Raw genomic sequence first — 23,978 nt, forward strand, 5'->3', positions numbered from 1 at the left:
GTGGGGGGGGGGGGGGGGGGGGTGCGTGGGGGGTAACAATTGCGCTGTGATGTGTTTCTGGGTCGTGCCGGCGTGTTGCTCGTTTCGACGTTTCGCCCACGTGGGCTGGGAGAGCGAAACAACGTTGGAACGTCGTGCCGGACAGCCTCGCGGTAAAAAAGTCGAAACTTTCACGGGAGAGCGATGCTGGGAGTGTGATCTGGTGTGTGTGGTGAGGGGGGTGGAGGGCGTCCGAGACCCCTGATGTCGCATGACTGGAATGCCCCTCGACTGGCGGCGGAGCAGCAACGGTCGCGTCACGCTCTGCGCCACGGAGGAACGCTCACTCAGCCGCTCACACGAACTCGCTCCCATGATGCACCACTCATTTGCTGCCCTCTCCCACGATGCACCGCTTGCTCCGCCACTCGCACAGGCCCTCTCCCATAATGCACTGCTCACTCCGCCATTCACACGGTCCCTCTCCCATGATGCACCGCTCACTGCTGCCATCTCCCATGATACACCGCTCACTGCTGCCCCTCTCCCACCGAAGAGAGTGAGGGATGAATCCGCCCTGGTGCAGGGTCTGGGTGGATTGTCGCATCGCCTGATTGCAAGAGATGGCAGTGGCTTGGAGAAGCCTTCACCCAAGAGAGGATTGATCATGGCCAATGATGATGATAATGAATCTTAATGGACTTCCCACGAGTTTTACATCACTGCACGACTCTCCCTCCCTCATCTTTCTATATCAGATTATCTTTGACTTGTTCACTTTCCCACCCTGGCACTCTTCTCATCATCTCTCCTCCTCTCCCTCTTTCCCTTTCCTTGTGTCCTCCTTGCTTGTGCCCCCCCCCCCCCCCAGCACACTCCCAACGTTTACCCTCTGCCCCTCCTATCTGCTCTGCACTCTCTCTGACCCTCCACACCACCCCGTTCTTCCCCTACATCACATCCACTCTCTAAACTATTTTCCAGGAGATAATCATTGTTTATGTGCGCCTGGAGACTGTCGTCCTGTTTACACAAACCGGCCTGACCACAGCACCCTGAAGGCTGAGGGGCTCTCTTGTTTCAGTTTGCTGTGCGGCACATTCGTTTGTGAGCGCCGCTGCGCTTTACGATCCGCGTTCAGTTCCCGTGGACGGCTGATACCGGTGACGATTGTCTGAACTGGTTGCGAGTCTTCACCAGTTTTACTCTGCCTTAAATGAGCACCTGCTGAGCTGTGCCTATACATCAGCACCGGGGAGACAAAGGCGGCCGGGCGTGGTGTTGGCCACCCACCTTCTCGTGTGTTGTGCCGGCCTTCATAGGTGCTGGCTCACAACACTTCCCCTAACAGTCTGTTAAGGCTACACGGGGGGTAACTACTCTTTGGTTCTTTCGGTAAAGTTACGTGACTACTGAAAGAACCAAAGAGTAATTCCTGCAGTCACGAAAGCCTCGAATCGAGTTTTATACGGGGGTCTTTGTATTTTTGGTGAGTGTGTCTGTGTGTGTGTACGATTGTGTGTGTGTACGATTGTGTATGTGCTTGTGTATACGGTCTGTGTGTGTACAAGGCTGTGTTTGTGCTCTTGTATATGGAAAGTGTGTGTGTGTTTTTTGTGTAAATGCTTGCGTATGTGCTCGCGTACTTAAGTGACGTTCCGAGCGGATTGCATGCGTTCGCATGACCGAGTGTGTTTATGTAACGAGCGAACGAGCGCACGTGTGGCGAGTGTGCGTGGAGTTGACACCCCTGCGGTGATCTTGTCAACTCTCCAACTGCGCTCAAGCTCTCCCGCTAACTCCCAGGGTGCTCGGCCCGACTCCCCGTTCCGTCGTGCAGTGCTCCGTGCCAGGTTTTTTCCGGCTAGCCGCCCCCCCACCCCCGCTAGATTCTTATCACCACTGGCCGTGAGCGGAACAACGGTGACTTAATTAATTGTGTGTGACACGGGGGGGAGGGATTGGAGTCACCCCTACACCACCCCCACAAGCGATTTGATTAATTGTTGCATCATTGTTTTATTCGAGAATCAATTCCTTTCAAATTCCGTTCTGGTGAATGGTCGCGCACCGCGTGGCTGCAGGGAATGACGTGAACCCATTAAATAACAATATTCATCTCCATAATGGAGGTTTTTGGGTTAGATAACGTAAATATAAATGTGGTCGTTAAACCCGCCACTGCCCAACATACCCAATGAATGAGGTTTGTCACTAGTTGTGGGTTTACTCTCCAACACAGCACATGGCTGTGTTGGAGAGGAAACCCACAACATTTATAATTTGAGTACGATGTTTCGCCAGATATTACAGCAACCATCCTCATCGGGCGACAGCTAGAATTGAACCAGAAAGTAATTTTGTTTACGTGACACACCTTAAATATTGGCTGTGTCGGGTGGTGGCGGGTTTAACGAAACATTTATATTTACGAGATCTAACTTCAAAAATAACCGTGAAAACCTACTAAGTGTTAATATGCATCTATTTGTTTATCCACTGCTGGATGAAGGCCGTGCCTTGTCAGTCAAACCGTGCTGGGGAAGCGCCAACGTGAGGGGGTGGTTGGGGGGTGCTCCGCTTGAGTCCCCACCACCTGCTGGAGGGATTGTCACCCTCGCAACCAGAGGGACCGCTGACGTCGCTGGCGATGGCGTGCCCATCGGTGAAGACAGGAGCCGGGAAGAGTGGGGAGATCGCTCGCCACTGGACGTTAGCCGTGCCGTGAACCGAATTCGGGTTGGGTGCACTCGCTCGCGTGCACACACACCCGCACGCGTGTGCTCATTAAAAAATGTTTTCCATGCAAATGGAGAATTGAAAACCCCTCCGGCAGTGCGCAGCGACCGTGGTCGCCAACCCGGGGCAGAGCCGTGGAACGCATCGTGTCTCGACGCCTGGTGCGCGGAGGAGGAGGAGGGGAGAAAGAGAGGGAGGGAGGGATGTTCCTTGATGCAATTATTTGGCTCGAGCACCTCGGCGTAGAATCATAGCCGTTGCTATCGATCAATATCAACCGTTCCAAGAAGATGAAGAAGGCAGAAATCACACTGAGACCCGTGACCTCACACTGAGACCCGTGACCTCACGCTGAGACCCGTAACCTCGCGCTGAGACCCGTGACCTCACGCTGAGACCCGTGGCCTCACGCTGAGACCCGTGGCCTCACGCTGAGACCCGTGACCTAACGCTGAGACCCGTGACCTAACGCTGAGACCCGTGACCTCGCGCTGAGACCCGTGGCCTCGCGCTGAGACCCGTGGCCTCGCGCTGAGACCCGTGGCCTCGCGCTGAGACCCGTGGCCTCGCGCTGAGACCCGTGGCCTCGCGCTGAGACCCGTGGCCTCGCGCTGAGACCCGTGGCCTCGCGCTGAGACCCGTGGCCTCGCGCTGAGACCCGTGGCCTCGCGCTGAGACCCGTGGCCTCGCGCGAGACCCGTGGCCTCGCGCTGAGACCCGTGGCCTCGCGCCGAGACCCGTGGCCTCGCGCCGAGACCCGTGGCCTCGCGCCGAGACCCGTGGCCTCGCGCCGAGACCCGTGGCCTCGCGCCGAGACCCGTGGCCTCGCGCCTGAGACCCGTGGCCTCACGCCGAGACCTGTGGCAGGGAAGACCACGATCCGTAGAGCGTCTCCCGCCTCCTTGGATTACTCGGCATTTAACGCGTTTCAACACTTGCCGTACCCCTCCCTGGCGCCGTACGGAAGAAAGAGACAACTCCGCTACCCCTGTGATGCGATCGCTTTGGCTCGATCACCTCGGGTATAGAATTATAGCCGTCGCTCTACATCAACTTTAGTCGTGCGAAGAGGAAGACATCGGCTCGATGCATGCACCGTGCGCTCACGAGTCAACGGTTGCGGGGTCGCTCGCTTGCTCCCACCGCGTGGTCGCGTGGCACTGCGCCACGGTGGATAGGAGATGTTAACTACCTCGCCTGATATGCAGGAGGTCGAGGATTCGATCCTGACCCTTGACGCCTGCTGTATATTTGGAGTTTTGCGGTGTCTCTCCCCCTGTGGTCACGTGGATTTTTCTCCGGTTTCTGCGGGTTTTCCCTCCACATTTAGAAATGACGTGTGTTTTAGAGTTTGGCTGCTATAAATTTCCACTTGACGAGCCACTTTGTTGATCTATCATTTGTGATAGCCTTGGTTGCTTCTGAAAAAAGCTACGTATATCTCGGTGGGCCTTCCCTGCTAAAATAAAAAAATGCTTCATCGTTAAATTTCGATTTAAAGCTTTCGTGACTGCAGGGATTCATCTTCTTGGTTCTTTCAGTAAAGTCACGTAGAAGGGAAGTAATAAAATAATAAAAATAAAACATAATAAAAATAATTCTCACGACGTTTCGGCCACAACGCAAGCAGCCGTCCTCAGGTGAAACCAGGTCTGTCGAGGCGACAGCGTCTGAATGAAACAGCACACGTGCTTGGAGCATATATATAAGCTGAGAATTCATATTCGGTGCGACGCCACCTTTTTTGGAGGGGGGGAGGACGAAGGGGGGGGGGTGTTAAAGATTTATATTGGGGTGGGAGGAAAAAGGAGGGAGGGGATAGGTAACTAACATACTGAGGGAAGACCAAGGACAGAGGGAAGGTGGCGGTGGAATGGGGAGAGAAGTGAGAAGAGGGGGAGTCGAGGAAAACTCCACAAATCAAACAATATACAATCGGCTGATGCGCTAACCTCTCACCGTTCGTGGATCCACTCCCTGCTCGTTTCACGGCTGAGGGGGCACTCCCCTCCCCCCCTTTCCACCCGTCCCTCATCTTTGCCCCCTACCCCCCCCTGATTTTAGACTCTGTAGGAAGGGAAGGGGGTGGGGGGACCACGTGGTCTGAAACGTCCGTTCCCTCCCCTTAAGCATGTGGCTTATAAGTGTTCAGTATCTGCCTTGGCGAGCAGGGTGTTATGCCACCGTTTCCACCAGAGGGGTTCATGATCTTTTCCGGTTGGCCAATATGGTCTTCCTGGCCGCATGTAATATTAAAGGTTTGAAGTAGAGCGTGTTGGTGTTTCGGCAGGGCATCCGGTTTCATGCCCTCTTGTGTGTGTGTATAAATATACGCCTAACGCAGGGGTGGAGCGGTGGCGCAGTGGTTAGCACGCTGCACAATCACCCCGTCAACCCGAGTCTGATTGCCGTCCACGGCTAACGCCGGTGGCGAGTGATGTCCCGTCCAACGGACCCCCCTGCTCACCGAACGCGGTGCGGTATGGTCATACAGCTTCCCGTGACCGACTCTGCCTTCGTTCAGTCGCGAATTGACGAGGTTTGTGGAGTATTTTATTCATCCTGAAGTGGCGTAACGGCTATGGACACACATCTGTTTCGATTTGTCGTTGTCCGGCACGCACGCCACGTGAGCTTGTCGTGCGCAACACGTCGCTCGCCCCCACACCTCGCGTTGACGCGTTTCAATGGGCCCCACCCCCCCCCCCCCCCCCACCAGCGGCAGCTGCCCTCACACGGCACAAGTTGACTTGGGTGGCTGGGCCCTGTGAGCCGGTGTTCATTTGCCAGTAAAGGGGCCCTGACGATCGCTGTCGTGCATGCAGCGATCGTCAGGGCCCCAGTCACACATTCACTTTAAGATGTTTTCTTGTTCATGTTTTAGTTTTTTGTTTGTTGCGGTTGCACCTGATTCAAGAGCCGAATGACTCACAGGGCTATACCTAATAAATGAACTTGATGCGATCCAAGTTGAGTAAATTTGCGGTGATGCCGGTGGTGTTGCAATGGGCCTGCTCTTTTCGAACGACGTCACTGGATCTTTTGACGCACGCACGTGCCATTTTCACGGTCGATGCGTGCACCGCCACGGTAATAACCAGGGGGGTGTGTGCCGGATTCGAACCGCGCGAACCTTTGGAGTGCGTCACCTCCGCCGGTGGATGTGAGCAGCACTGTACAGGCCGGGTGGAGTGCGGAGAGCAAGATGTGAAAGGTAGTTTCTCTGGCGGTGCATTGGGCCCCATCTGTGTCCAATAACCCCCCCCACAATACGTGCATTGAGGTCAGCTCTTGAGTACCGAAACGTGAACTAATTATGGCAATGCCGCGCGCACGCGGTGCGCTCTTAAAGCGCCCGCCGTCGTAACTTGGTCATCATCGTTAAGATGTTTGTTTATCCGGGAAAAGCTCAGGGCTCGATTTTGGGCCCCGGCAGGAGAGCGCACAACTCGGCAGTGGGAAGGTCGGAGTTCAAGGTCTGCTTGGGTTTAACTCGGCCCATCTTCACCCCCAGGGTCGATAAAATGGCCACCACTTTGTGGGGAAGTCACAAGCGGTTGTCCTGTGGGGAGAGCCTCCTCCGCCATAGGAACGAAGAGTTCCCCCCATCCGCTAGCTCAAGGTTGCAAACCGGAGGTGAGCGAGCCGGACGTGACTTTGACGTTCACGTGACCGCCTGGTATACAGGAGTTCGCGGGTTCGATCCTAACCCGGACGCCTGTTATATATTTGGAGTTTGCATGTCTCTCACTGTAATCATGTAGATTTTTCTCCGGGTCCTCTGGTTTTTTCCTTCCATATTTAAAAACGTGCGTTTAGAGTCTTTGGCTGCTATACATTTCAACGTGACAAGCCACTAAATCCTTGAGCTATCGTTTGTTCCAGGTTTCTTCTGAAAAAGCGCTATATAGCTCAGTGCGCCTTACCTGTGTAGTGGGTTCTATTGAGACGCAACACGTTTTATTCGCTAACACAACAGGTAAGTCTCCACTCAACGGGATAACGACTAAGGGTGGTGACCACCACAGATAGCTACATAACCACACGGGAACACTACACAATCGGCCGGGTCAGCTAACACGCTGCCCGGCTCTCGACGACTTGTCCGACGCCCGAAGAGCGAGGATCGAAGACCTGGCTGGCGGATTCCATTTTCCTGGGACAGCAACAACGACGACGGCCACCCTGCCTGCTTCCCCGCACCGGCTTTTATCCGGCGTGGCCGGGCTCCGCCCGGGTTCACCCACAGGCCATGTCCTCACGCGCCCTCTCTCTCACCGTTGCCAGGGCTATGCCCCGACAGGACCCTTCGTTACTCGGCACTGTGGCTGCCCTCTAGTGACATCTGGTATGCCCTTTGGTTCTTTCGGTAAAGTCACGTTAAAAAAAAAAATTCCTACGTGACTTTACCGAAAGAACCAAAGAGTATGGATTCCTGCAGTCACGAAAGCTTCAAATCAAGATTGACATCTAGTATGTCACTAAACCTGTAAAATACAAAATAGTTTAACATGACCATTGGTGGTCATATTAAACTATTTTGACCCACCTCTCTCTCTCTGCCCCCCCCCCCTCTCTCTCTGTTTAAGGCTGCGACACAGAGACATTGGGTCTCTGTGTCTCTATGTTGTGTCTCTTTCTCTGTGTGTATCTGTGTTGTCTCTCTCTGCTCGTGTGTGTGTCTCCATGTCTGTGTTTTGCCTCTCAAATTTAGTTCGACCTGATGACGACTGCTTGTGTTGCAATCGAAACGTCGGATTCTATTATTTAATTTATTTTCTTTCTAGGTGACTTTACCGAAAGAACCAAAGAGTAATGACCATTGGTGTCATGGGGACCGGACCATGTACGGAAACGGTGGGTGTGTTTGTTTTTATAGGGAGAGGCAGTCATCGGTGGAGGAGAAGTGGAAGGCCTCGAGCCTGGACTTGAACAGCACGGATTTCTGGGGGAGGGGATCTCCAGACTACAAGGGCAGCAGAGGAGAATGAGCGACCTCTTGCTGAACGAAGGTTGATGGAGGGCCTTGACAAAGCCTCGCTGACTGGGGCAGAGTGTGCGTGGACGAGAATAGAGTGAGATGAAAGGGGAGAGGTAGGCAGGGGCAAGTCTGTGGATGATCTTGAAGACAGGGAGTGCGATCTTGAAATCGATACCGAATTGAATTGGGGCTTTCGTTTGTCGGTCTACGTCCATTGACGTGTCCACTGTGTGGAGAGAGTCCTAGTGAAGGCCTTCACTCGGTCCGGCACTCGCCAGGGACTGCGTTGGCAGCCGTGCTCTGGCACAACTCGCAGCACGCTTTCCACATTCGTCGTCAACTCAACAGCTCGACTGCGGCGATGTGTCACTTAGACTGCTGATGTGTTAGGCAGTGGCCCTTCTTCAGAGCGTAGGGGGAGAGGGCAGAGAGATTAAATGGCGTGTAGTTGGAGGTCACGCTTGACGCCATCGGGCGCGAGAAAACTGGTACACTGCAAAACATCTGGTCAGTAAATGGTTTTCATTAACATTCACGGTTTCCTTTGAATGTACACGAAGCATCAAACAGCCTTTTGGAAGTGAAAAATAAGTGGTTTGTGTGAAGCGCTTTCTATTGCTAAGTCAAACGAGCAGATGTGCCCAAAGAACTGCGTGACGGGAATTGCAGTAGCATCATCGAGAGACGGTGAAGTGCGTGCGAGCGAAAAATAAAAATCCATAGTACAGGTTTTTTTTTGGGTTAGATCGCGTAAATATATAAATGTGTCGTTAAACCCGCCACCGAATTGGCACGTTCTGTTTACGTGACAAACCTTACTAATTGGCTGTCGGGTGGTGGCGGGTTGAACGCCACATTTATTTATTTACACGATCTAACCAAAATAACCTGCATTATGGATGATATTGGTCGCGAAAGCCTACGTGTTAAAATCAAAATCGTCCGCCACGCTCATTGTCGTCTCTGCCACCTTCGGAGTCGGCCACGATATATCCACTGCCAGATGAATTCCTCCCGAAGCTGTAGCCGTCCCTCACGGCCCTGCGGTAGAGCAATCTACGGAGCGGCGGCCTCGCACTCTGACCTCGTCGTTCCGTCCTCTCAGGTGCGTTACCTCCTGTGGCTGCCACCTCCGCGTCGTTATTCGTGACCGCAGGCCATCGCCTCATCTATCGGGCCACGTCTTTCCCAAACCCCCGTGTCCTTCCCAAGTTCCCGTGTCCTTCCAGTCAGTACGATGTCTCTCCTGTGCTTTTCTCATCCTGTTTCTCGGTGTAATTTCCAAGGGGTGCGTCTTCTCCACGCTTCGTTGCGCCCCTTGTGGATTTTGTTCCATTTTCTGGGTCGGCGACGGTGCTTGTGAGCCCACACGACGCCGTCGTGGCAAGATGCTGCGCGATGCTTGCAAACTTTCTTCTTTACGACAAATTCTTCCCGATTTGCTTTCGTTGCTTTTCATTATCGAGCTCGGCTCTTCTGAAAGCACTACGACCCGGCTCTCGTCCGCCACGCTTTGATGCCCATAACAGAAAACAGAAATAAATTCTTAAGAGGCTGACGTAGCGGCCACAGAAACCTTTGGGGATTTGCGAGGGCCGTCCGTCTCCGAGTTGTCTCTGGCACAGCGTGGCTCACAATGCACGGGTACCGCTGTTCCGCCGGCGCATCTATGCCAGCCCTCATGATTCCGGTGGTTTCCCATTCACTCTTTAAACTATTAAACTCTTAAAAACTAAACTTTTTTATTTTACCGGGTAAGGCCCACTGAGAAGCGACTTGGCTACAATCGATAGCTCAACGAAGTGGCTTATCATCATCATGTGGAAATTTATTGCAGCCAAATACTCCAAACGCTTGTTGATTCTAAAATGTGGAGGGAAAACCCGTTAGTGTCGATATCGAACCCACGGCCCCCTGCATACCAAGCACTGGCGCTGCTTGAAACTGTGGCCTCACTGGAGAATGGGTCAATAATATTTGCCACGCGTTCACTGCACGTGACGTTAATCGGTACGCTGGGAGGACACTCATGTCACCACCACGCGTCTCCACTCGTTCTCTGCCCGTGACGTCAGCGGTACGTCCAGCTTCTGAGCCGCGCCAGACTGGCGCGCATCGTTTGTTCGGTGGAAAAGAGGTAGGAAACTCATCCTGGGCTACAAGCAGGCCAATCCTGGGCCAACAGAATCCAGCTCCCAGCATTCATGGAAACGCGGCGTGAGACTGCAAGGCCAACAATGCCTCACCCCACAAAAACACCCACGCCACCTCCCGGGATGGCGGCGGGGAGCGGCGTTTGCCGCTCGGGCAAGGCGCCTCGCCCAGGCTCGGGAAGGAGACCCGGACACGACGCCGGGCGAGATGGCTGGGCCGCGGCCAGCGGCACCAAAACCCAGCGGTGCCGGATGTTCTTCTGTATCTCGCCAGTAGGCCGCGTTCGGGGTTCACGCGCACCAATTGCCGTGGCTTCGCTGGTGCTCTGCCTGTGCCGACCGCTTTGCGTTCGCGCGCGCGTTGTCTTTGCGTGTTGGTGGAGCCTGGGAAAAATTGGAGAGGAACGTTGAAGCTGATGCTGGTGGGTGGTAGGTAGTGGGTGGTTAGGAAGTGGGTGGTGGGTAGTGTGTGGTGGGTAGTGTGTGGTAGGTAGTGGGTGGTGGGAAGTGGGTGGTGGGTGGTGGGTGGTGGTCGGGCACGTGTTCGGCGTCAGGCCCCGCATTGTTCGGCGTGACGTCCGACGTTTCGCTGCATGTGCCCGGGCATCGTGCAGCGCAACTCCGAAAGCACGCGCGAGGGCAGGGGAGGCCGGACACTGCCGCCCGCCTCGAGCAGCCACATGATTGGAAGTGATTTTACCGAAATTGGCAGCGAGGAATTCGGCGAGACGACAAGCAATGTGGGGTGGGGTTGCCTTTCTTTAATTTTTTTTCCCGTGGTTTTTCTTTCTGTAAGCGGAGAAACAAGCGGCGGATTGTTCCCCACGCCGGGCCCCCACTACCCTCCCGTACCCTCCCAGGCAGCAACTCTGTGATCAAGGAGAAGTCGATGCGGAACACCGACCCGCACGCACACCGACCCGCACGCACACCGACCCGCACGCACACTGGCACAGGGGCTGATGCAGCAGCATCAGCAGCAGCAGCATCAGCAGCAGCAGCATTAAAAAGCGCACTTTTGGGGCAAGTTCTGTTCGCTAGCACCTATGAAGGCTGGCATGGCACGGTACATGAGGGGGTGGGTGGCCAACACCTTGCCCGGCCGCCTTTGTCTCCCCAGTGGCGATGTTCACTGGTGTTGGCCGTGAGGGGGAATCGAATTTGGGTCGCCAGGTTCGTAGCGCAGCGCGCTCACCGCTACACTACCGCTCCCCACTCTTTCACACACACTGACACACACCGATTCAGACACCGTGTGCGCGTACATACACAAAGACGCAGCCTGTTTCCCTGTCCCTGCGCGTCCCCCAGCGCGCGATCACTCCGCCGTCTTGGCTTCCCTCCGCGGCGGCGCGATGTCCCTGCCGGAGAAGTGAAATCCGAACCGACGGCCGCCAACGGATCCCTTTTTTGTTTCTCCAACACGAGGGGTGGGGACGGCCACGCGGCCGTCGCACGCGGCCGCAGCTTGCCCGTCCTGGCCCCTGGGCCCCCACTGCCCCTCCCCACGCCACGGTCCCAAAACTGGGCGGCTTTTGCCCCCTTTTTGTTTCTCTCACGCCGAGCGATGGAAACCATAGAGCTTGGTCCCCCGGGCGGGGGGGGGGGGGGAAGGTTCGGGGGTCAACACGCTGAGCCCGCCGCTTCTGACAATCCTGGGTTAGGTATTTGGGGTTGAGCCGCCTCACGATTCGGTGGGGTGGGGGCGGTGCAGTGCGGAGTCATGTGCGCACGCACGGCAGCGTGGCACGGCAGCGTGGCACGGCAGCGTGGCACGGCAGCGTGGCACGGCAGAGTGGCACGGCAGCGTGGCACGGCTTCCGAGTAGCTCGCATGGCCGCGTGCGACGGCCACGTTGCACGTGACGACGAGGTGCCGGTCTCGTCACAGACTCGCTCAAGGCAGGTGTGGGATGTGTTATTGTTTTGAGAGTTGATGGCCTCAGCAGACTTTTCGGGCCAGTGCTGTTTGGCGAGCACCTCCGATAAGCACTTTGAATAATTTTTTAATCGATGCCGCAGCTGAACGATGAACGACCATGGTCAGCTTGACGTGTCCTGCCGTGGTGCGCCCATCTCTCCCGTGATTGTACGGGTTACGGGGCAGCGCGGGGTGCGCCGTGGTCGCCGCGAGCGTCGTGGGGTACCGGGTGTCGTGTAAGGCACGGAGCAGCGCCAGCGTCGCCACCGCCGACCGCGCCATTCCCGTCACGGCATTGCCATCGGATCTCTGTCTTATCCTGGAATCAGCCACACTGCGTGTGTCCTTCTGTACAACATCAACACATCAACACCACCATCGTCATCATCAACACCACCATCATGGTTATCATAATCACGACAACACCACCACCACTATCATGGTCATCATCAACGCCACCACTGTCATCATCATCACATCAACACCACCGTCATCACCATCGCAACAACACCACCACCGTCATCACATCAACACCACCACCGTCATCACATCAACACCACCACCGTCATCACCATCGCAACAACACCACCACCGTCATCACCATCGCAACAACACCACCACCGTCATCACATCAACACCACCACCGTCATCACATCAACACCACCACCATCATCACCATCGCAACAACACCACCACCGTCATCACCATCGCAACAACACCACCACCGTCATCACATCAACACCACCACCGTCATCACATCAACACCACCACCGTCATCATCATCACATCAACACCACCACCGTCATCACCATCGCACTCAACACCACCACCATCGTCATCACATCAACACCACCACCGTCATCACCATCGCAACAACACCACCACCGTCATCACATCAACACCACCACCGTCATCACAATCTCACTCAACACCACCACCATCATCACCATCTCCACTCAACACCACCACCGTCATCACCATCTCACTCAACACCACCACCATCGTCATCACATCAACACCACCACCGTCATCACCATCGCAACAACACCACCACCGTCATCACCATCGCAACAACACCACCACCGTCATCACATCAACACCACCACCGTCATCATCATCACATCAACACCACCACCGTCATCACCATCGCATCAACACCACCACCATCGTCATCACATCAACACCACCATCGTCATCACATCAACACCACCACCGTCGTCATCGCATCAACACCACCACCGTCATCATCATCACATCAACACCACCATCATGGTCATCATCAACACCACCACCGTCATCACCATCGCAACAACACCACCACCGTCATCACATCAACACCACCATCATGGTCATCATCAACACCACCATCGCGATCACATCAACATAACCACCGTCATCATTGCATCAACACCACCACCATCATCATCACATCAACACCACCACCGTCATCATCATCGCGTCAACACCACCACCGTCATCATCGCATCAACACCACCACCGTCATCATCACATCAACACCACCACCGTCATCACCATCGCATCAACACAACCATCGTCATCACATCAACAACACCACCGTCATCATCCTCGTCGTTGGCCATGACGGATCGGCTGCAGGAAGAAGGCCTCCTGCGATGCGGCGATCCACCGAGCGCATGTGAGCGCGCGCGTGTTTCTGTTAACGTGTGTGTGTGTGGGGATCTTCGTCTTTATTTGTACGTGAGCTGGTGAGTGTGTGTCAGTGTGTTTTTGTGAGTAGGTGGGTACTTATTTGTGAGTCAGTGTGTGTGTGTGTATACACTTGACGTGCCACGGCGGGTGAAAATGGCTTCTTCGGAAGAGCAATCCCATCCGTGTTTATCACGTGAAGCAAAGCAGATTTTGCTTTGAAAGAGCTGTCCCTGCTCCCTCCTCGACCCCCCCCGCTCCCTCCCGACCTGTACCGTCCCTCTCCGCTACCCTCCCTCCCTGCTTTCCTCCCTCCCCGCTTCCCTCTCTCCCTCCCTCTCCGCTTCCCGCTCCGCTCCCCTCCCTCCCTGCTCCCCTCCCTGCTCCCCTCCCTCCCTGCTCCCCTCCCTCTCCGCTCCCCTCTCCGCTCCCTCCCCGCTCCCCTCTCCCCTCCCTCCCTCTTCCTCCCGCCCTGCTCTCTCCCTTCCCCCTCGCTCCCTCTCCGCTCACGCGATGTTTAAACGTTCGTGGAGGATTTACTGTGGATCTGCGCCGCGCCCGCGTCGAGATGCCTTTTGGCTGACGCGCTCTGCTCGCTTGAGTAGAGCGCGACGCGCAGCGGGATCAACGAGCACTGGGGAAGTTTGTCGTCGTCGTCGGCCGTGGTCTATCCACTGCCGGATGAACTCCGCGGCGGGTCGGTGTGGTTTGGTGACACAGGAGAGGGGATCCCAGGAATCGGTTCAGATACCGATGCTAGCCGTGCCCAGGAATGTCGGTGCGTCAACCGCAGTCCCATCTACCCACCCGTGAAGCGTAACAACGTCGTGTCATTCTTTTCAGGAAACCCTCACGGAGTCTCAAAACTATTTTTTTCAAGAGAATCTTGCATTGCAATGTTTGTCAATTCGCGAGAGTTTGTCTTTATATGGGAGGAACCCGCACGGATGGATTCAATAATCCATCGCTGGACGACGATCTCCTGCCCCACTTCGCAGCCAGTATTCCCAGACAGTCCCCTTCCCCCCCACCCTCCCGTTCGCTCGAGGACCAGACCCGACCCCTTGCGTGACTGCCGAGCTGCGACTAGCCCGGGCGCGGTGCGGGTTCGCTTGTTGGCAGATGCGGTGGGGTGCGTCTGCGACGCGTTCCGACTATCCGGGAACATGTCTCCGGGTGGCTCGTGAAGATGGTTTCTGAACCCAGCCAAGCAAACGAGTGCCTAAAAGCGAGAAATCGACCCTCGGGTTGATTCGCGATCGCGCATCGTGTGCGGCAGAGCGGCAGGACGGCCCTCGCTCCGCGCGCCGGCGCTGTTCTGAGCTGCGGGTGACGCGCGAGCGGCGACGTGTCAGGACGACCGGACGGGACGGCACGGCACCACGTGATGCCGTGTCGCTTGCTCGCGTGACATGAAACTAAACCGTAAACTATTTGTTTATTTTACCAAGTAAGGACTCCACTGAGCTATGTAGCTTTTGTTCAGAAGTGACCTGGCTACCACAAATGATAGCTCAATGAAGTGGCTCATCATCACGTGGAAATTTATGGCAGCCAAATATCTTTAAAACATGTTTTTAAATATTCTTGGTTCTTTCGGTAAAGTCACGTAGAAGGGAAATAATAAATAATAAAAATAAAACAATAAAATTCTCACGACGTTTCGATTGCAACACAAGCAATCATCATCAGGCGTGAAAACCACATTTAAAGTATTTTTAAATGGAGAGGGAAATACCGGAGTACCCGGAGAAAAATCCCCACGACCACGGGGAGAGACACCGCAAACTCCAAATATACACCAGGTGTCGGTGTTGAACCCACGACCTCCTGTGTACCAGACGAGGAAGTTAACATCTCGCTACGTGACGCCCTGTGCCGGCGGACTACATTGCGTGGCCCGCCCGCCCACGTGCGTGCTAACATCGTTATAAATAAGCAGACGATTTGTCTCCTTCCCATGTCTGTCCCTCCACATGAAATATAAAGTTTTTCTCTCCATATCCCATCACTCACGCGGTCCATTGGAGGTGGGTAATGTCGGCAGCATGGCTTCAGCTTGAATCCAGGCCAACTCTGGACCAGTTTTGATATTCAGTGTCTCACCAGCAGAGCCAAGCTCGCTGAGCGTATTTGGCTGATATAATTATCCACGTGATAAGCCACTTCATTGGGCTCTCATTTGTGGCCAGGTCGCTTCTGAAAAAGAGCTACATAGCTCAGCGAGTCTTACTTGGTCAAATGAAACATATTTTAGTTTTAAAACAATGCTGACGAGCTACCAGGTGGTTGAAGACAAGAGACCTTTCTGCTCTAAGATTTCGGCCCGACCGAGTTCGACGCACAACTGTACAATACACAACACGAGCTACTCGTCCATGTGCTCGTGGAGAATGCAGTAAACTTATGTTCTCCACAATGACGCGAGTGACTGTTGATTTTATTGCGTGGCCCGTCGAGAGAGCCGTAGTTTCTGAGGGAGCGGTTGGGAGCTGCTGCGTGCGCCGTGGCCAGGTGCCGGGGGTCACGGTCCTCGCGCCGCCACTTGGCACGGTTGGCTACGTACGGTGCGAAAGAAGTTCAACATCCACGCATACATACGCCGCGGAGCCACGGCCAGGGATTAACTTCGACTTGGTCGCTGACCCGGGAGACACTGCCGTGACCGACATACCGCGTCCCCACTATACCTCTCGCTCATCATGAAGGTTTTTGGTTTAGATTGCGCAAGTATAAATGTGTCCAAACCCTCCAGCACCCGACAGCCAATTAGTAAGGGACTTGTCACGTAAACAAAACGACAAGTAGTTCCTACGTCAGCCCACTGGTGTGTTGGAGAGTAAATCAACATTTACAATTTGAGTAGTACGATGGTCTTCTTGGTTCTTGCGGTAAAGTCACGTAGAAGGGAAGTAATAAAATAATAAAAATAAAACATAATAAATTAATTCTCACGACGTTTCGGCCACAACGCAAGCAGCCGTCCTCAGGTTAATTAGTAGATTCAGACGCTGTCTCCCCGGCGGACCTGGTCTTCACCTGAGGACGGCTGCTTGCGTTCTGGCCGAAACGTCGTGAGAATTATTGTATTATGTTTTATTTTTATTATTTTATTAATTCCCTTCTACATGACTTTACCGAAAGAACCAAGAAGATGAATCCCTGCAGTCACGAAAGCTTTAAATCGAAATTTAGTACGATGGTTTCGCTGGTAATTACATCCAGTATCATCAGGCGATTTACCAGAATAGTGAAGCAATCCACCTACTTCCGGTCTTAAATAGAACAATGTCATCACTGAACCCAATCGGCTGCAAAGCTCAGGCGGAGGAGGGGGGACTATTGTAATTCTATAACAGATTAGTAATTAGTTAATTAGTATGTTTCCTCTATAAGGAATTATAATATGTATTACTTAATACACTTCCAGAGCGGTTAAAATTATTTGTATTTCTCTCAATTTCAATATATTCTCGAATTAGTCTTTCGCCAGTCATAATTCGTTTTACATAACGCTTCAACGTTATCAAAATAAATTGAGTGTCCTTGTTGGCAAGCATTTTCTGCACCTGCCGACAGTTGTGTTTGAGAGAATTTAATATTTATGTATTATACTTACGCGATCTAACCCAAAAACCTTTATTATGAATAATATTGGTCGCGAAAGCCGACGTGTTAAACAAACCTCTCGCTATTGCCGTGTCCGCTACTCCAGGCTGGCAGCGACCCCGAAAGTAATCGGTGAGAAATGAATCTGTAACAGCAGCTGTCGTTGGTTTACTGTGATCAACAAAAACAGAGCGGTCGTATTTGCGAATCGAGGGTTCGTAATGGCCGTGTAGGATGCACAACAGCAGGAGCATTCGTAAGTACGTTGTTGTTGTTTGGGAAAAATGGAAGGAACAGGAGAGAGAGGAAGACCTAACAGAATGGCTTGACAATGACGACAAGAGATTGGTGCCAGAAAGATGTTGCACTACCTCAGCATATTGGCACAAGACAGAGGAAAGTGGAAACAAATGACGAAATGTGCAGTGGACACCTACTACGGGCGATCTGCCCATGGATGGTGGTGATGATGATGATGGAATGGCCGTGTCTGGCCCACCAAGCCATATAAGCTAAAATCGAAAACGGCCTTGGGGAGGCCTTCACCCAGCAGTGGATAGACCACGGCTGTCAGTGCGGGTGAAGGCGACGGCTTCGGCGGTCGTTGACACAAATCAGAGAGCGCGCGTTGCGAGCGCTCACCTGCGCGACCGTGCCAGCCCCCCCCCCCCCCCCCCCATCGCGCTCTTGCCGCAACAAAGAGCGCCACTCAGTCTCGAATTCTCGCGCGCTGCTGTTTACGGCTCGCGCGGAGTGCCGTGCAGCATTTTTTCCTTTTCTTTAAACACCCAGCCTCCCGGTTCCTGCGCTTTATAAATGACGGCAGAGAGAAGTATGTACACGCTCGCTCCCGACGTTTAATTTTTGCTCGGTGACGCTCGGTCTGAGGCTCTTAACGCAACAAAGATGGCATTTTGCGCTCGCGTCCTTGGCACGCCGCGCCTGGAACCCGAACAAGAATAACGGAACGCTGCGGCGTCGTGCGGACAAACACTCGGGCACGGACTGACAGACGGACGGACGGACGGACAGCCAGCCACTGGCCAGGGGAAACTCTCCGTCCTGTCACCCACGCACTGCCTCCCGGAACAGACGGGGCGGCACGCTGGGGCCGAGGGTCGTGTGGGGGGAGGGCTCCGCCGGGGGCCTCGTCTCTTCAACAGCCGGCGATAGAATGCAGATGTTGGCGCCGTTTATGAATTGCTTGGCACCCTGGGACCCACGCGCTTGCGGCTGGGTGTGTTTATTATTTACCCAGGTCTCCCCCCGTGCGGTCTCACCGGGCTCTCGTCTGGTTTTAAAATTACTTTAATATAAATATTTAACGGTGTACGGCCCTGTGTGAATCCACTGCTGGATGAGGGACTTGCCCACGCAGCGCAGGCGATGGAAGTTATTGGAACGGACTTCACCACGCCGGACGGTGTCGTCTGGTAAAAGTGGCGGCGGCTGCCCCAGCACTGGTTTTAGACCCCCACTGACATTAGCCACGGGCGAAGGAATTAAACTCGGAGCGCAGTGCACTAACTGCGGCACCACCGCCCCGCCACACGTCTCTGTGGAATGAGACAAAAATAAACTAAAACCTTTTTTATTTCACCAGGTAAGGTCCACAGAGCTATGTAGCTCTTTTTCAGAAGTGACCTGGCTTTCACAAATGATCGCTCAACGAAGTGGCTTAGCGTGTGGAAATTTACAGCAGCCAAATACTCCAAGCCTGCCTCTGTTGGTGAGACACTGAATGTCGAAACTGGTCCAGAGTTTGCCTGTGTTCAAGCTCAAGCAATGCGACTGACATTACGCACTTGCAGCGGGCCGCGTGGCTGATGGGATGGACAGACATTGGAAGCAGACGAATCGTCTGCTTATTTGTAACGGAGGACCTGCAAAAAAATCCACACGACCACAGGGAGAGAGACACGCAAACTCCAAATACACAGGCACCAGGGTTTGGATCGAACCCACGACCTCCTGCAAACCAGGTGATGCATTGTACATCCTCGCCACCGTGGCGGCCAACATTCAATGGTGCGGGCAAGTCGGCCGAAACGTTGAGAATCCTCCCTCCCCGTCGGCGCGACAAACAAAACGCAAGCGGGGTTGCTCGTTGTCATCCCTCACGGAGCGGTTTGTTTAAGTTTCCATGTTCACCGGCGTGGAAACTTTCGATGGCTATCTGTGGCCCCAGACGAGGCATTTGCGGAGATGTCATTTCCGAGTCTGCCCTGCGGCATTTATTATTCCGAATGAAAGTAAGGATTAAAAGCTGGCTTTGGAGTAAACAGTTTTAACCGCACCGCTCGCGTAGAAAAAACCAAGCCACGACGGCCTAGGTTTCAAAATACTGAAAATTACAACCCCCGTCACAGAGGTGTTGTTGTTATTGTTGAACTTCTTTGGCACCATATGTAGCCAACCGCACTAATCGGAGGGTGGGTGTGTGGGTTAGAGACTATGTGAGTGGGTCACTCACTATGTGTGTGGGTTAGAGACCACGTGAGTGGGTCGCTCGCTATGTGTGTGGGTTAGAGACAACGTGAGTGGGTCGCTCGCTATCATGAGTCTTATGTATGTATGTTAAACTTTTTTTGCGTGGTACGTAGCCAACCGCGCTAATCGGAGGTGCAGGGGAAGGACAACAGACTGAACAGAAAAATCACTCCTAAAGAAGTGAGTTTGTCAATCTAGATTCTAGATGATGGTGCATAGCTCCCAGTGGCTTCCTAATATTGGAAGGAAGAGCGTTCCAGACGGCCCTAGAAGCACACCTGTAAGCACGCGACGCGGTCACCATCATCTTTGTTAGACTTTTAGCGAATATTGGAATTATTTTGTTTTGTTTATTTTCAAACGGACGCTTCGGTTACCAGAGTTCTACACTTAGCCAAAATCCGCTGCTGCTGCTGCGAGGATGACCGGAGTTTGCGTGCTGATGGTTTATGCTCCTTGACGAGATCGGCGAGGTATTTTGGTACAGTTGTGGCAAGCGAGTTGTTAATTTTGTTGTTTTGATAGCTGTTTTGCTCAAATCGGTCGCACGAGAGCGACCCCCCCCCCCCTTCTCCCACCGCCGGTACGATTTCCGGCGAGGGCCACGGGTGTGCGCCGGAAGGTTGCCGCGTCGCCAGGGATCCCGACCCCGTGCCGTCACCGCGCTCGCCGCTCGGGTTAAACGTGCGGCGACGAGTGATCACCGATCGTATTTAACGGTCGTAGGCGTGTTCACGCCGATGTTTTTATTTGGTATCCACGTGCGCTGGGCATCGACATCATTTTCCAGCATCGTGGATGTTTGAGCCAGTACCAGTTGCGTTGCTGGGGGGGGGGGGCGTGTTGTAGCTATGGAAGGAAACTGGAGAACCCAGAGGAAACTCGTGCAGAGCATGGGGGAAAAAAACCTACAACACTCCACATACACACGGGTGCCCGAGTGAAGAATCGAACCCAGGTTCTTGCTCGGATGTGCGAGTGGTACCACTGCGCAACCCAAGTAACAACAACGGCAATCATCGTTTCCATCGTCGTTTCCATCGTCACCTTCATCATCGTGATGACTGTACTGATGCTGACAGTGGCCTGTTTAGTCCTTCCCCCGCTACCCCCAATCAGCACGGTTGGCTACTTACAGTGTGCGAAAGAAGTTCAACATACATAACACACATGCACACCTCCGCGCGCGCGCGCATGACAAATGATACTGCTGTGTTTTGAGATCCGATTTGCATGAACGATGACGCTGTATAAAATATTAATATATTATTCATGGTTATGAGTATATTTCACTGCATCAGTAGTAGTGTGCAGACGATCACAATTTCCATAAGTGTCGTAATGTAGCTATCCCAGACTCATTCTGTGCGAGTTTGTTGGTGTCTGCTAAATCCATGGGTCTCGGTGTGACTTGTCTGTCAGTCTACGGGTCTCTGCGTGAGTCTATGGGTCTCTGCGTGAGTCTATGGGTCTCTGCGTGAGTCTGTGGGTCTGCGAGTCTACGGGTCTCTGTGTGAGTCTACGGGTCTCTGTGTGAGTCTACGGGTCTCTGTGTGAGGCTACGGGTCTCTGTGTGAGTCTTACCGGTTTCGGCATGAGTCGCTGGTGACCAGGCTGAGACCATCACCACTGTACGTTCAAGAACTCGGGTTGTTCGCGGTTGTGCGGCTGTAACCTGGATGCAAACTCGGGATCTCGGCTGTGCCGGCTCAGCATCCCTGACCCCTGAGTCAGCCCGGCGTCCTCTGTCCATTACTATTATTATTATTATATATGCAAGTATGTGTATATTATTCATACGCAGATGCGTGTTTGTGCACGCGTGTTGCTGTGGTGGTGCGCCCACGCACGCGAATCACGCGCGGTCGTCGCGCACGCACACCTCCACCCCACCGCCTCCCCTCATCTCCCCCCTGCTGTCGCCGCTCACCACTTTAAGCACTCAAATCCACAAATACAAACAAAAACCCGCACAGCCTCATTTATCTCAATTTTTGCGTGGTGCCCCCGCCGCTTTCTAAAATAATGTTTCTCTTCTCCATCGTTTATGGGTCAGATATTCAGCGGCAATCTGCTGCTGCTGCGGTAGCGGCGCCGCACGCATTTACATTTAGATTCGCTGCGGCACGGCCAGCGCAGGCATTTGCATTTCGTGCAGAGGCGACGCGGACACACGCGCACACATACGCACGCACACATACACACGCACACACACACACACGGGGACACACACACACACACGGGGACACACACACATACGGACACACACGCACACACACACACACGTACGTATGCACACACACGTGCACGCGCGCACCGGCACACACACACACGGTATGTATGCACACACGCGCAGGTGTTCACAAAAACAAAGATCCCCTGTATAGCCTGAACAGACTTGGGGCAAGTGCTGTTAGCGAGTAGCACCTATGAAGGCTGGCACGGCACATGAGGGGGTTGGGTGGCCAACGCCACGCCCGGCCGCCTTTGTGTCCCCAGTGGCGATGTTTACACACCGCACCAGGTACTTATTTGAGGCTGAGTCGATCTAGGGGAGGCCCAAGAGCGGTTCAGATAATCGTCTAACTTGGGTCCCCGTGTTTGTAGCGCAGTGCACTAGCTGCTACACGAGCGCTCCACATGCACACACGCACAGACGCGCGCACACAATTTATCGTAGTAGAACAAAATTTTCATTTGAAAGTAAATACATGTTTCTAAAAATAGTCATTAATTACGCGAAGGCGGGTCGTCGCGACGCCTTAGTTTTAAGAGCAGGCGAGAGCAACGTTGGGACTGAGGAGTGCCAACATTTTTATATTTATACACACACACACATTTGTTGGGTTGGCGCTGTCGTTCCTGTAGCACAAGGCTGTCACGAAGACGGGTGCTGCTGTGTTTTTCACAGACGCAGGCTGCAGTCGTTAGGCAGTGGAGTGGGCGACACTGCTTTTTTTGTGTTCCGTTTGTTGTCCTTTCCCCCGCACCTCCGATGAGCACGGTTGGCTACGTGCGGTGCTGAAAAAGTCCGGCGTACATACGCGCGTACGCGCCGTGTGCGTGATCCATATTGAGTTATTGGCAGCGTGGTTTTTCGAATTGAGCAAAGTTGGACCGTCACGCCGGAAACACGGCGGCCAAATGACATCGTGGGATCTTTAACGCCCCCCCCCCCCCCCGCTCGGTGAAAGCGGACCGCTCGAAGTGGCTTATCACGTGGAAGTTTACGTCAGACAAGTACTCTACACGCATGGTGTTGATTCTAAATGTGGAGGGAAAACCCGGAGGACCCGGAGAAAAAGACACAGCCATGGGGAGAGAGAGAGAGAGACGCGCAAACTCCAAATACAGCAGGCGTCAGGGTTGGATAGGGAACCCACGACCTCCTCCACAGCAGGAGAGGGAGTTAACATCTCGCCATAGTAGCGCCCCATTGTTAACGGTTGAAACTCACGTGCCGCAGTATTAACCAGGGCGGCCTGCCGGACTCGGACCACGATGCGCTGCGACCGCGCTCCCACTGGGCCGGGTTAACTGCACATTAAATAAATAAATAGATAGCGAGCACCGCCCCCCCACGGGTTCTCCGGCAATGCAAACTAACACATGTATAATTAAACGGTCACAGCAGCAGCAGCCATCGTAAGAGAACAGGGATTTTAGTTTTTAGTTTCTTGTTCATCCGTCTGCTGGATAAGGGTCTCTCCTTGCAGTGCGGGTCACGGGGATGAGTTTGGCCATACTTCACCCTGCTGGTCAGTGCGAGTTGGGGAAGGTGGGCAGCGTCGATGCAGAAGCAGAGACTCGCAGTACAACAATCCGTTTTGCTGCACTGCTCGTAACGTCGTAGCCTCGTAAGCCCTGCGCAACCTATTTGTGCGCAGTGCTCACACATCTCTCCCTCGGCGCAAGCCTCCCGTAACTCACGTGACTTGTGTGGCCACCCCACCCTGAACCCCTCCCATCTCCTCGTCGCCGCCCACTGTGGAAACACACTCCTCTGTGCAGCAGCGGCAGCGTCAAGGCCCTGAAGCAGCTTCTTTCTCCCGATCCCCTCGTATCTCCTGGCTCTTTTTCTTTTGTGTCTCTGTTTCCTTTCCTTACGTTATATCCATGACGAAATTACAACTAAACTATTTTTTAGTTTACCAGGTAAGGCCCACTAAGCTCTTTAGCTCTTTTTCAGAAACAATCTGGCCACAAATGATAGCTCAACAAAGTCACTTATCACGTAGAAATGTATCGCAGTCAAAAACTATAAATGCGTAATGTTGATTTTAAGTGTGGAGGGAAAAACCTTAGGACCCGGAGAAAAATATACAACAGGCGTCGGGATTGAACCCACGACTTCCGACACACCAGGCGCGGTAGTGAACAGACTTATAGTCTTCATTAAGACTGGAGGAGGAATCCGATGAGCTCTAAAGGTCTTTTCC

The 23,978-nt window shown here is 53.7% G+C and overlaps 1 protein-coding gene across 11 annotated transcripts in view; it reads left to right on the top strand.

Annotated features, from left to right (window-relative positions):
• Positions 1 to 23,978, top strand: part of CENPP (centromere protein P) — a 67,894-nt gene that overhangs the window by 33,152 nt on the left and 10,764 nt on the right. The window lies entirely within an intron of this gene.

The sequence above is a fragment of the Lethenteron reissneri genome, chromosome 15 (assembly GCF_015708825.2).
Source record: "Lethenteron reissneri isolate LAM-NWPU_2019-01 chromosome 15, ASM1570882v1, whole genome shotgun sequence".
NCBI classification, from domain to species: Eukaryota; Metazoa; Chordata; class Hyperoartia; order Petromyzontiformes; family Petromyzontidae; genus Lethenteron; species Lethenteron reissneri.